Source organism: Littorina saxatilis, linkage group LG15, assembly GCF_037325665.1.
Source record: "Littorina saxatilis isolate snail1 linkage group LG15, US_GU_Lsax_2.0, whole genome shotgun sequence".
Classification (NCBI taxonomy): Eukaryota; Metazoa; Mollusca; class Gastropoda; order Littorinimorpha; family Littorinidae; genus Littorina; species Littorina saxatilis.
Genome location: NC_090259.1, coordinates 48,285,149 through 48,297,540, shown reverse-complemented (window position 1 = coordinate 48,297,540; position 12,392 = coordinate 48,285,149). Strand labels below are relative to the sequence as shown.

The window sequence follows — 12,392 nt, the reverse complement described above, 5'->3', positions numbered from 1 at the left end:
ATTTATCGAAAAAATGAAAAAAACGTATGGGGATTTCATACCCAGAAACTCTCATGTCAAATTTCATAAAGATCGGTCCAGTAGTTTAGTCTGAATCGCTCTACACACACACACAGACAGACAGACAGACAGACAGACAGACACACGCACATACACCACGACCCTCGTCTCGATTCCCCCCTCTACGTTAAAATATTTAGTCAAAACTTGACTAAATATAACAAGTCGCGTAAGGCGAAAATACAATATTTAGTCAAGTAGCTGTCGAACTCACAGAATGAAACTGAACGCAACGCAACGCAGCAAGACCGTATACTCGTAGCATCGTCACTCCACCGCCCGTGGCAAAGGCAGTGCCCGTGGAATTGACAAGAAGAGCGGGGTATTCGTTGCGCTGAGAAGGATAGCACGCTTTTCTGTACCTCTCTTCGTTTTAACGTTCTGAGCGAAATTTTAATACAAACATATCATATCTATATGTTTTTGGAATCACGAACCGACAAGGAATAAGATGAAAGTGTTTTTAAATTGATTTTGAAAAAAAAAATTTGATAATATTTTTTATATATTTAATTTTCAGAGCTTGTTTTTAATCCGAATATAACATATTTATATGTTTTTGGAATCAGCAAATGATGGAGAATAAGATAAACGTAAATTTGGATCGTTTTATAAATTTTTATTTTTTTTTACAATTTTCAGATTTTTAATGACCAAAGTCATTAATTAATTTTTAAGCCACCAAGCTGAAATGCAATACCGAACCTAGGGCTTCGTCGAAGATTACTTGACCAAAATTTCAACCAATTTGATTGAAAAATGAGGGCGTGACAGTGCCGCCTCAACTTTCACGAAAAGCCGGATATGACGTCATCAAAGACATTTATCAAACAAGAAGAGCAAACGCTCGATCGAGTCACTTTCGCAGTTCTGAATATTATATGAGGCATCAGATGGACAGGAAGAAATTGCTATTCACAACACAATGAGTCACGTTCACATAAAATTTGAGCCCGGTCACTTTTATAGTTTCCGAGAAAAGCCCAACGTTAAGTTGTGTGTTGCCGAACAGAAAAGGCTAGTTATCTCCCTTGTTTTTCTGATAACGTTCGTAAAAGGCTACAGATGTAAATACTTTGATGTAAAGAATAATCCTACAAAGTTTCAATCACATCCGATGAACTTTGTCAAAGATATAAAATGTCTAATTTTTCCTTTGACGCTGACCTGTGACCTTGAAAAAGGTCAAAGGTCAACGAAACCATCGTTAAAGTGTAGAGGTCATTGGAGGTCACGACTAAACAAAATATGAGCCCGATCGCTTTGATAGTTTCCGAGAAAAGTCCAACGTTAAGGTGGTGTCTACGGACGGCCGGCCGGCCGGCCGGCCGGACAGACTAACACTGACCGATTACATAGAGTCACTTTTTCTCAAGTGTCTCAAAAAATGAAAAAAACGTTCGGGGATTTCATACCCAGGAACTCTCATGTCAAATTTCATAAAGATCGGTCCAGTAGTTTAGTCTGAATCGCTCTACACACACACACACACACGTACACACACACACACGCACGCACATACACCACGACCCTCGTTTCGATTCCCCCTCGATGTTAAAATATTTAGTCAAAAGTTGACTAAATATAACAAGTCGCGTAAGGCGAAAATACAATATTTAGTCAAGTAGCTGTCGAACTCACAGAATGAAACTGAACGCAATGCCATTTTTCAGCAAGACCGTATACTCGTAGCATCGTCAGTCCACCGCTCATGGCAAAGGCAGTGAAATTGACAAGAAGAGCGGGGTAGAAGTTGCGCCGCTACGAAGGATAGGATAGCACGTTTTTCTGTACCTCTCTTTGTTTTAACTTTCTGAGCGTGTTTTTAATCCAAACATATCATATCTATATGAGCCTGTGCCAAAACGTGGTCTGCCGAAAGAGCCGACATGTTCTTGCATTACTGTTCATCAACCGCACGTTCAATCGCAAAAAGCACTGAACAGTTTGAAAGCATGTATGTTAAAGACATAGCAAAGACAGTTTCAGAAGCTTGCATGCATTACACCTACATGAAAAAAATAACAAGAAGAGCAAACGCTCGATCGAGTCACTTTCGCAGTTCTGAATATTATATGAGGCATCAGATGGACAGGAAGAAATTGCTATTCACAACACAATGAGTCACGTTCACATAAAATTTGAGCCCGGTCACTTTTATAGTTTCCGAGAAAAGCCCAACGTTAAGTTGTGTGTTGCCGAACAGAAAAGGCTAGTTATCTCCCTTGTTTTTCTGATAACGTTCGTAAAAGGCTACAGATGTAAATACTTTGATGTAAAGAATAATCCTACAAAGTTTCAATCACATCCGATGAACTTTGTCAAAGATATAAAATGTCTAATTTTTCCTTTGACGCTGACCTGTGACCTTGAAAAAGGTCAAAGGTCAACGAAACCATCGTTAAAGTGTAGAGGTCATTGGAGGTCACGACTAAACAAAATATGAGCCCGATCGCTTTGATAGTTTCCGAGAAAAGTCCAACGTTAAGGTGGTGTCTACGGACGGCCGGCCGGACGGCCGGCCGGCCGGACGGCCGGCCGGACAGACTAACACTGACCGATTACATAGAGTCACATTTTCTCAAGTGACTCAAAAATGTTAGCCGAAGCGAGCAAATCCGGCGACTTGAAAGTGGGACATTCCGTACATGGTGTTTTGTTCGTCCGCGGTCCAGAAATCTCCGTCGGCAAGTTAGAAACAGTGCCCATAATATTGATAAATGTACCCTAAATTACCACGAAAAGATGATGTCTACGAAAAAAAAGATGTTTATTGGCAAAATATTTGACGTGAAAAACGTCCATAGCGATCGTAACTCCCTGTGTCTTCAGCGAACTCACGATACGTCCCTCGATTTTCGAATCTACGAACGTCATTATCGCAACCGAAAGTTGTAAGCAGCAGTAAATAAAAAGTTTTATTTGATTTGCAAACAATTGATTTAAAATAAAAGTATTTTGAGTAGTTTTGAGAAGTTTTTAGGTTGAATGCAATTTTCATGTCTTTTTGTTACGATCGCTCAATATTCAATAACTTATTTTAAATGACCGCGGAAGTATCGGGGCTGCTGTTATAAATAGCAAAAACGTTACACGCACGCAGTTGGACTCCATTTTGCTACACGGATGGCCGACTTTCGCTGGGAAGGTAAGTTTTCGTTTCATGTCTCCTGTTTGATGAGCGTTACGATCGACATAAAGTTACGATCGACTCAAAATTCTTCAAGTTTTTTACTTATTCGCTGTGTTATAGCTAGTAGCAAAGAATATGTTCTGGGTGATTCTTCCTTTCATATTTTAAGCATTTGTCTGGACTGAAAAAGTTCGTTGAAGCACGCTGGTTGTTATATTTAGTCAAGTTTTGACTAAATATTTTAACATCGAGGGGGAATCGAAACGAGGGTCGTGGTGTATGTGCGTGTGTCTGTGTGTCTGTGTGTCTGTGTGTGTGTGTGTGTGTGTGTGTGTGTAGAGCGATTCAGACTAAACTACTGGACCGAAGTTTATGAAATTTGACATGAGAGTTCCTGGGTATGAAATCCCCGAACGTTTTTTTCATTTTTTTGATAAATGTCTTTGATGACGTCATATCCGGCTTTTCGTGAAAGTTGAGGCGGCACTGTCACGCCCTCATTTTTCAACCAAATTGGTTGAAATTTTGGTCAAATAATCTTCGACAAAGCCCGGACTTCGGTATTGCATTTCAGCTTGGTGGCTTAAAAATTAATTAATGACTTTGGTCATTAAAAATCGGACAATTGTAAAAAAAAATAAAAATTTATAAAACGATCCAAATTTACGTTTATCTTATTCTCCATCATTTGCTGATTCCAAAAACATATAAATATGTTATATTCGGATTAAAAACAAGCTCTGAAAATTAAATATATAAAAATTATTATCAAAATTAAATTGTCCAAATGAATTTAAAAACACTTTCATCTTATTCCTTGTCGGTTCCTGATTCCAAAAACATATAGATATGATATGTTTCGATTAAAAACACGCTCAGAAAGTTAAAACAAAGAGAGGTACAGAAAAGCGTGCTATCCTTCTTAGCGCAACTACTACCCCGCTACGAGTATACGGTCTTGCTGAAAAATGGCGTTGCGTTCAGTTTCATTCTGTGAGTTCGACAGCTACTTGACTAAATATTGTATTTTCGCTTTACGCGACTTGTTTTTTTGTTGAATTAAGACACAGGGACAGTTTGGGTCTTCGTTACGATCGATCCTTATTCTGTGATGTCTTTGTTACGATCGACTGAACATTTTCACGGCTAGCAATAGCAACAGCAAACAATGGTTCCGCTTGGATTAGCAAGTAATGTATGAGTTTTCGGACTTGTTTTTACATAGAGGGGGAATCGAAACGAGGGTCGTGGTGTATGTGTGTGTGTGAGTGTGTGCGTGCGTGCGTGTGTGTGTGCGTGCGTGTAGAGCGATTCAAACCAAACTACTGGACCGATCTTTATGAAATTTTACATGAAAGTTCCTGGGAATGATATCCCCGAACGTTTTTTTCTTTTTTTCGATAAATACCTTTGATGACGTCATATCCGGATTTTTGTAAAAATTGAGGCGGCACTGTCACACCCTCATTTTTCAATCAAATTGATTGAAATTTTGGCCAAGCAATCTTCGACGAAGGCCGGACTTCGGTATTGCATTTCAGCTTGGTGGCTTAAAAATTAATTTATGACTTTGGTCATTAAAAATCTGAAAATTGTAAAAACAACATTTTTTTTTTATAAAACGATCCAAATTTACGTTCATCTTATTTTTCATCATTTTCTGATTCTAAAAACATATAAATATGTTATATTTAGATTAAAAACAAGCTCTGAAAATTAAAAATATAAAAATTATAATCAAAATTAAGTTGTCAAAATCAATTTAAAAACACTTTCATCTTATTCCTTGTCGGTTCTTGATTCCAAAAACATATAGATATGATATGTTTGGATTAAAAACACGCTCAGAAAGTTCAAACGAAGAGAGGTACAGAAAAGCGTGCTATCCTTCTTAGCGCAACTACTACCCCGCTCTTCTTGTCAATTTCACTGCCTTTGCCATGAGCGGTGGACTGACGATGCTACGAGTATACGGTCTTGCTGAAAAATTGCATTGCGTTCAGTTTCATTCTGTGAGTTCGACAGCTACTTGACTAAATGTTGTATTTTCGCCTTAAGCGACTTGTTCTTGGTTTGGTTGTGAAATATTTTTCGAGAAGACCACTCGGGGATCTTCTTGCGTCAATCGTAGCGCAAGACATGTAACTCTCACTGTGTCTCGGTTACGAATGACACAAAGTATTTTTGGACAGCTATGCATTTACATACGTATGCCTTTCTTTTCTATTTAAGGTCTGCGTTTTACTTTTAACTTTTGGAATTGAGAGTTTAGGGTTGTGTTTTTTTTTTTTTAATGTTTGTAGCTTTGATTACGAGGAATGCATGTCGACCGTAACTTTTCTTGGGAAGGACACAGTATTGTTTTATGTCCTTTGTTACTTGTTTTTTTAGTTACCTCAATTACCAGCCTTGTAAATAAATGACTCTGCAGATGAAAGCATATTAATTTATGGTGATTGTGTCAACTTAGACACATCTCTTTGTAGGAAATCCAGTACAGTCTTAGTTCTTAGGACTGATGTTAGAAGTGGTATTGTTGCTCTTAAAAGTGAAATGTTACATTTATCTGGGAGAGGTAGAAGAGACAGGGGTCAGTGCTGTAGAAACTGCACTTGAACATGTCATTAGATTCTAGATGTGCTGTGGGCAAATATTTTTCTGTCTTGTACTTGAGCCTCATTTCTTTTTCGTGATTGTAAGGTCTGCGACTGCAAGTCAGATTGTCACCCCAGGCTGAACGAGTCCGGAAGCAGAACAACGAGCGATCCAAAGAGTACAGACAACGGCTAAAGCTGGACCCTGAACGCTACGATGTCTGCCATGAACGAACTTTGGAGAGGAACAGAAGACATGCTATTCTTACACAAACACGTTTGCACCCACGCGTATGGCTTTGCTTGCCCGGTACACCAACTTTTTGAAAAATACACTCAACGTTTTGGGAAAGTACTCTTGCCTCGGGTTTAGTGTAAACAGGTCTGCATCTGGTTTGGTCTGACTCCCTTCTGACAGTGACAGTCTGGCAAGTTTGCTGATCATGCATAGCCCGAGTAGATTAATTTATTTGATGGGGGAAGCCAATTTTACGAACTTTGCAGTTATCATTCTTTATCATATTATTTTACATGTAGGCATTGGCAGCTAAAGCTATGTGTGAAAGCTGATCTGTGATTTTCTCTAGTCTTGTACATTGTGGTACTTTGAATGCTTGTGTGTATTTATTGGTAGAGGTGCACATTTTTTTTTTAAATCTCTGATTACCAATTTGTGATTGATCAAGTCTTGTATTTACCTTTGTAGGGTGCTAGTGTGCCATGTGTTTCTTTGATTATGTGCATGACTATTTGAGAGTGCAAGTGACACTTAATGTGTGGATGTGGAGGATATTCATGAGATTGACATTTCCCTTGGGCGTTTGTAATTTTACCTTGTTTTCTCCATGAACTTGCGTTTTAATTTTTCATTTTTATTTAACCAGTTTTGAGTGCAAATTATTTTGTTTAATGACTTTTGACTCGTTCAGACTGGAATGTAATGTTCACGAACATTAACTGCAGGAACTTTCTGTATAAGCTGATGGTGTAAATATACTGGTCACTATTTGGGAATGTTTTGGTTAGTTTTCTGTTGTGTTTTTGAGATTCTTGCCATCCATTTTCCAATGAATTTGTACATTTGAAGACATCTTATCCTTATTTTGCACTTCCTGCATGTAACACCTGGCATTTTGGCATTTCTTATTCTCTTGTCACATTACAGTGTGTGTTCCTGACTTTGTGTGTCAACCGGAACATGAGACACAGTGCCATTTTCATGTCTTCCTTGACCCCGTTACAGTTGACACATCATGGACTAGTTTTTCTACTTTGATTTCTTTTTCTTTTGATTTTGAGGTTTGCTTGAGTTGCAAATGATGGTTTTAATAAAATATTCTAGTCTTTGAAACATCTTCTCTGTTTTTAATTTTTTTACAGGATTTCTTGTGACTGAAGTGTGTCAACTGTAACTCAGGACACAGTGATGGGTGACTTATTTTTCAAAATACAAGGTCCATTTTAGAAGTTCCTCAATGAATCTCTTTTGGGATGTAAATCTTACTTGCTGAGTAGATTTGAAGCAAATCAGTTAAGAACTTATAAAGATACTTATGAAAATGCTGTGTCTCGCGTTATAGTTGACACACAGCTATGTTGATGCGTTTTTTTGTTTTTTCGCAAAAAGTAAAGCCCAAGTTATCTTTTTGGTTATGGAAATAGTTACACTATACAAAGTCAATTAGTGTATAAAGATAAGACAGTTTTATTTCCAGTTTGGTTTTCAACCCCAAATGTCCCATTTTGGCAAGCACGTTTTGGCACAGGCTCATATGTTTTTTGAATCAGGAACCGACAAGGAATAAGAGGAAAGTGTTTTTAAATTGATTTGGACAATTTAATTTTGATAATAATTTTTATATATTTAATTTTCAGAGCTTGTTTTTAATCCGAATATAACATATTTATATGTTTTTGGAATCAGCAAATTATGGAAAATAAGATAAACGTAAATTTGGATCGTTTTATAAATTTTTATTTTTTTTTACAATTTTCAGATTTTTAATGACCAAAGTCATTAATTAATTTTTAAGCCACCAAGCTGAAATGCAATACCGAAGTCCGGGCTTCGTCGAAGATTACTTGACCAAAATTTCAACCAATTTGGTTGAAAAATGAGGGCGTGACAGTGCCGCCTCAACTTTCACGAAAAGCCGGATATGACGTCATCAAAGACATTTATCAAAAAATGAAAAAAAAACGTTCGGGGATTTCATACCCAGAAACTCTCATGTCAAATGTCATAAAGATCGGTCCAGTAGTTTAGTCTGAATCGCTCTACACACACACACACACACAGACACACACACACACACACACACGCACATACACCACGACCCTCGTTTCGATTCCCCCTCGATGTTAAAATATTTAGTCAAAACTTGACTAAATATAAAAACAAGTCGCGTAAGGCGAAAATACAATATTTAGTCAAGTAGCTGTCGAACTCACAGAATGAAACTGAACGCAACGCAACGCAGCAAGACCGTATACTCGTAGCATCGTCACTCCACCGCCCGTGGCAAAGGCAGTGCCCGTGGAATTGACAAGAAGAGCGGGGTATTCGTTGCGCTGAGAAGGATAGCACGCTTTTCTGTACCTCTCTTCGTTTTAACTTTCTGAGCGTGTTTTTAATCCACACATATCATATCTATATATTTTTGGAATCAGGAACCGACAAGGAATAAGATGAAAGTGTTTTTAAATTGATTTCGAAAAAAAAAAATTGATAATAATTTTTATATATTTAATTTTCAGAGCTTGTTTTTAATCCGAATATAACATATTTGTATGTTTTTGGAATCAGCAAATGATGGAGAATAAGATAAACGTAAATTTGGATCGTTTCATAAATTTTTATTTTTTTTTACAATTTTCAGATTTTTAATGACCAAAGTCATTAATTAATTTTTAAGCCACCAAGCTGAAATGCAATACCGAACCCCGGGCTTCGTCGAAGATTACTTGACCAAAATTTCAACCAATTTGGTTGAAAAATGAGGGCGTGACAGTGCCGCCTCAACTTTCACGAAAAGCCGGATATGACGTCATCAAAGACATTTATCAACAAGAAGAGCAAACGCTCGATCGAGTCACTTTCGCAGTTCTGAATATTATATGAGGCATCAGATGGACAGGAAGAAATTGCTATTCACAACACAATGAGTCACGTTCACATAAAATTTGAGCCCGGTCACTTTTATAGTTTCCGAGAAAAGCCCAACGTTAAGTTGTGTGTTGAACAGAAAAGGCTAGTTATCTCCCTTGTTTTTCTGATAACGTTCGTAAAAGGCTACAGATGTAAATACTTTGATGTAAAGAATAATCCTACAAAGTTTCAATCACATCCGATGAACTTTGTCAAAGATATAAAATGTCTAATTTTTCCTTTGACGCTGACCTGTGACCTTGAAAAAGGTCAAAGGTCAACGAAACCATCGTTAAAGTGTAGAGGTCATTGGAGGTCACGACTAAACAAAATATGAGCCCGATCGCTTTGATAGTTTCCGAGAAAAGTCCAACGTTAAGGTGGTGTCTACGGACGGCCGGCCGGACGGCCGGCCGGCCGGACAGACTAACACTGACCGATTACATAGAGTCACTTTTTCTCAAGTGACTCAAAAAAATGAAAAAAACGTTCGGGGATTTCATACCCAGGAACTCTCATGTCAAATTTCATATAGATCGGTCCAGTAGTTTAGTCTGAATCGCTCTACACACACACACACACACACACACGCACATACACCATACCCTCGTTTCGATTCCCCCCTCTACGTTAAAATATTTAGTCGAAACTTGACTAAATATAAAAACAAGTCGCGTAAGGCGAAAATACAATATTTAGTCAAGTAGCTGTCGAACTCACACAATTAAACTGAACGCAATGCAACGCAGCAAGACCGTATACTCGTGGTCCACCGCTCACGGCATAGGCAGTGAAATTGACAAGAAGAGCGGGGTAGTGGTTACGCTATGCTGCATAGCACGCTTTTCTGTACCTCTCTTCGTTTTAACTTTCTGAGCGTGTTTTTAATCCAAACATATCATATCTATATATTTTTGGAATCAGGAACCGACAAGGAATAAGATGAAAGTGTTTTTAAAGTGATTTCGAAAAAAAAATTTTGATAATAATTTTTATATATTTAATTTTCAGAGCTTGTTTTTAATCCGAATATAACATATTTATATGTTTTTGGAATCAGCAAATGATGGAGAATAAGATAAACGTAAATTTGGATCGTTTTATAATTTTTTATTTTTTTTTACAATTTTCAGATTTTTAATGACCAAAGTCATTAATTAATTTTTAAGCCACGAAGCTGAAATGCAATACTGAACCCCGGGCTTCGTCGAAGAGTACTTGACTAAAATTTCAACCAATTTGGTTGAAAAATGAGGGCGTGACAGTGCCGCCTCAACTTTCACGAAAAGCCGGATATGACGTCATCAAAGACATTTATCAAAAAAATGAAAAAAACGTTCGGGGATTTCATACCCAGGAACTCTCATGTCAAATTTCATAAAGATCGGTCCAGTAGTTTAGTCTGAATCGCTCTACACACACACACACACAGACACACACACACACAGACACACGCACATACACCACGACCCTCGTTTCGATTCCCCCTCGATGTTAAAATATTTAGTCAAAACTTGACTAAATATAACAAGTCGCGTAAGGCGAAAATACAATATTTAGTCAAGTAGCTGCCATTTTTCAGCAAGACCGAAAACTCGAAGCATCGTCAGTCCACCGCTCATGGCAAAGGCAGTGAAATTGACAAGAAGAGCGGGGTAGTAGTTGCGCTAAGAAGGATAGCACGCTTTTCTGTACCTCTCTTTGTTTTAACTTTATGAGCGTGTTTTTAATCCAAACATATCATATCTATATGTTTTTGGAATCAGGAACCGACAAGGAATAAGATGAAAGTGTTTTTAAATTGATTTGGACAATTTAATTTTGATAATAATTTGTATATATTTAATTTTCAGAGCTTGTTTTTAATCCGAATATAACATATTTATATGTTTTTGGAATCAGCAAATGATGGAGAATAAGATAAACGTAAATTTGGATCGTTTTATACATCTTTATTTTTTTTACAATTTTCAGATTTTTAATGACCAAAGTCATTAATTAATTTTTAAGCCACCAAGCTGAAATGCAATACCGAACCCCGGGCTTCGTCGAAGATTACTTGACCAAAATTTCAACCAATTTGGTTGAAAAATGAGGGCGTGACAGTGCCGTATCAACTTTCACGAAAAGCCGGATATGACGTCATCAAAGACATTTATCAAAAAAATGAAAAAAACGTTCGGGGATTTCATACCCAGGAACTCTCATGTCAAATTTCATAAACTTCGGTCCAGTAGTTTAGTCTGAATCGCTCTACACACACACACACACACACACACGCACGCACGCACACACACACGCACATACACCACGACCCTCGTTTCGATTCCCCCTCGATGTTAAAATATTTAGTCAAAACTTGACTAAATATAACAAGTCGCGTAAGGCGAAAATACAATATTTAGTCAAGTAGCTGTCGAACTCACAGAATGAAACTGAACGCAACGCAACGCAGCAAGACCGTATACTCGAAGCATCGTCACTCCACCGCCCGTGGCAAAGGCAGTGCCCGTGGAATTGACAAGAAGAGCGGGGTATTCGTTGCGCTGAGAAGGATAGCACGCTTTTCTGTACCTCTCTTCGTTTTAACTTTCTGAGCGTGTTTTTAATCCAAACATATCATATCTATATATTTTTGGAATCAGGAACCGACAAGGAATAAGATGAAAGTGTTTTTAAATTGATTTCGAAAAAAAAATTTTGATAATAATTTTTATATATTTAATTTTCAGAGCTTGTTTTTAATCCGAATATAACATATTTATATGTTTTTGGAATCAGCAAATGATGGAGAATAAGATAAACGTAAATTTGGATCGTTTTATACATTTTTATTTTTTTTTACAATTTTCCGATTTTTAATGACCAAAGTCATTAATTAATTTTTAAGCCACCAAGCTGAAATGCAATACCGAACCCCGGACTTCGTCGAAAATTACTTGACCAAAATTTCAACCAATTTGGTTGAAAAATGAGGGCGTGACAGTGCCGCCTCAACTTTCACGAAAAGCCGGATATGACGTCATCAAAGACATTTATCAAAAAAATGAAAAAAACGTTCGGGGATTTCATACCCAGGAACTCTCATGTCAAATTTCATAAAGATCGGTCCAGTAGTTTAGTCTGAATCGCTCTACACACACACACACACGCACACACACACACACACACACACGCACGCACGCACATACACCACGACCCTCGTTTCGATTCCCCCTCGATGTTAAAATATTTAGTCAAAACTTGACTAAATATAAAAACGACAAAAAATCCAGTGGTTTGATGGTGTTTTTGCTGGGTAGCCGCAGTTGATATGCACTAAATCTAAAACTACAAATAGCAGCCTCTCCAAATTTCACAGAACGATGACAAAGACCCTCATCAGTATATGTTCCAGTACTTAGAGCAAACCGAACCCGAGAATGGACGTTGCAACGGTGTTCCGTTAAAAATTTGT

At 37.6% G+C, this 12,392-nt stretch overlaps 1 protein-coding gene across 2 annotated transcripts in view; it reads right to left on the bottom strand.

Moving 5' to 3' along the window:
* LOC138949514 (uncharacterized) overlaps positions 1 to 12,392 on the bottom strand; it is a 725,664-nt gene that overhangs the window by 603,916 nt on the left and 109,356 nt on the right. The gene's annotated exons all lie outside the window — the stretch shown is intronic.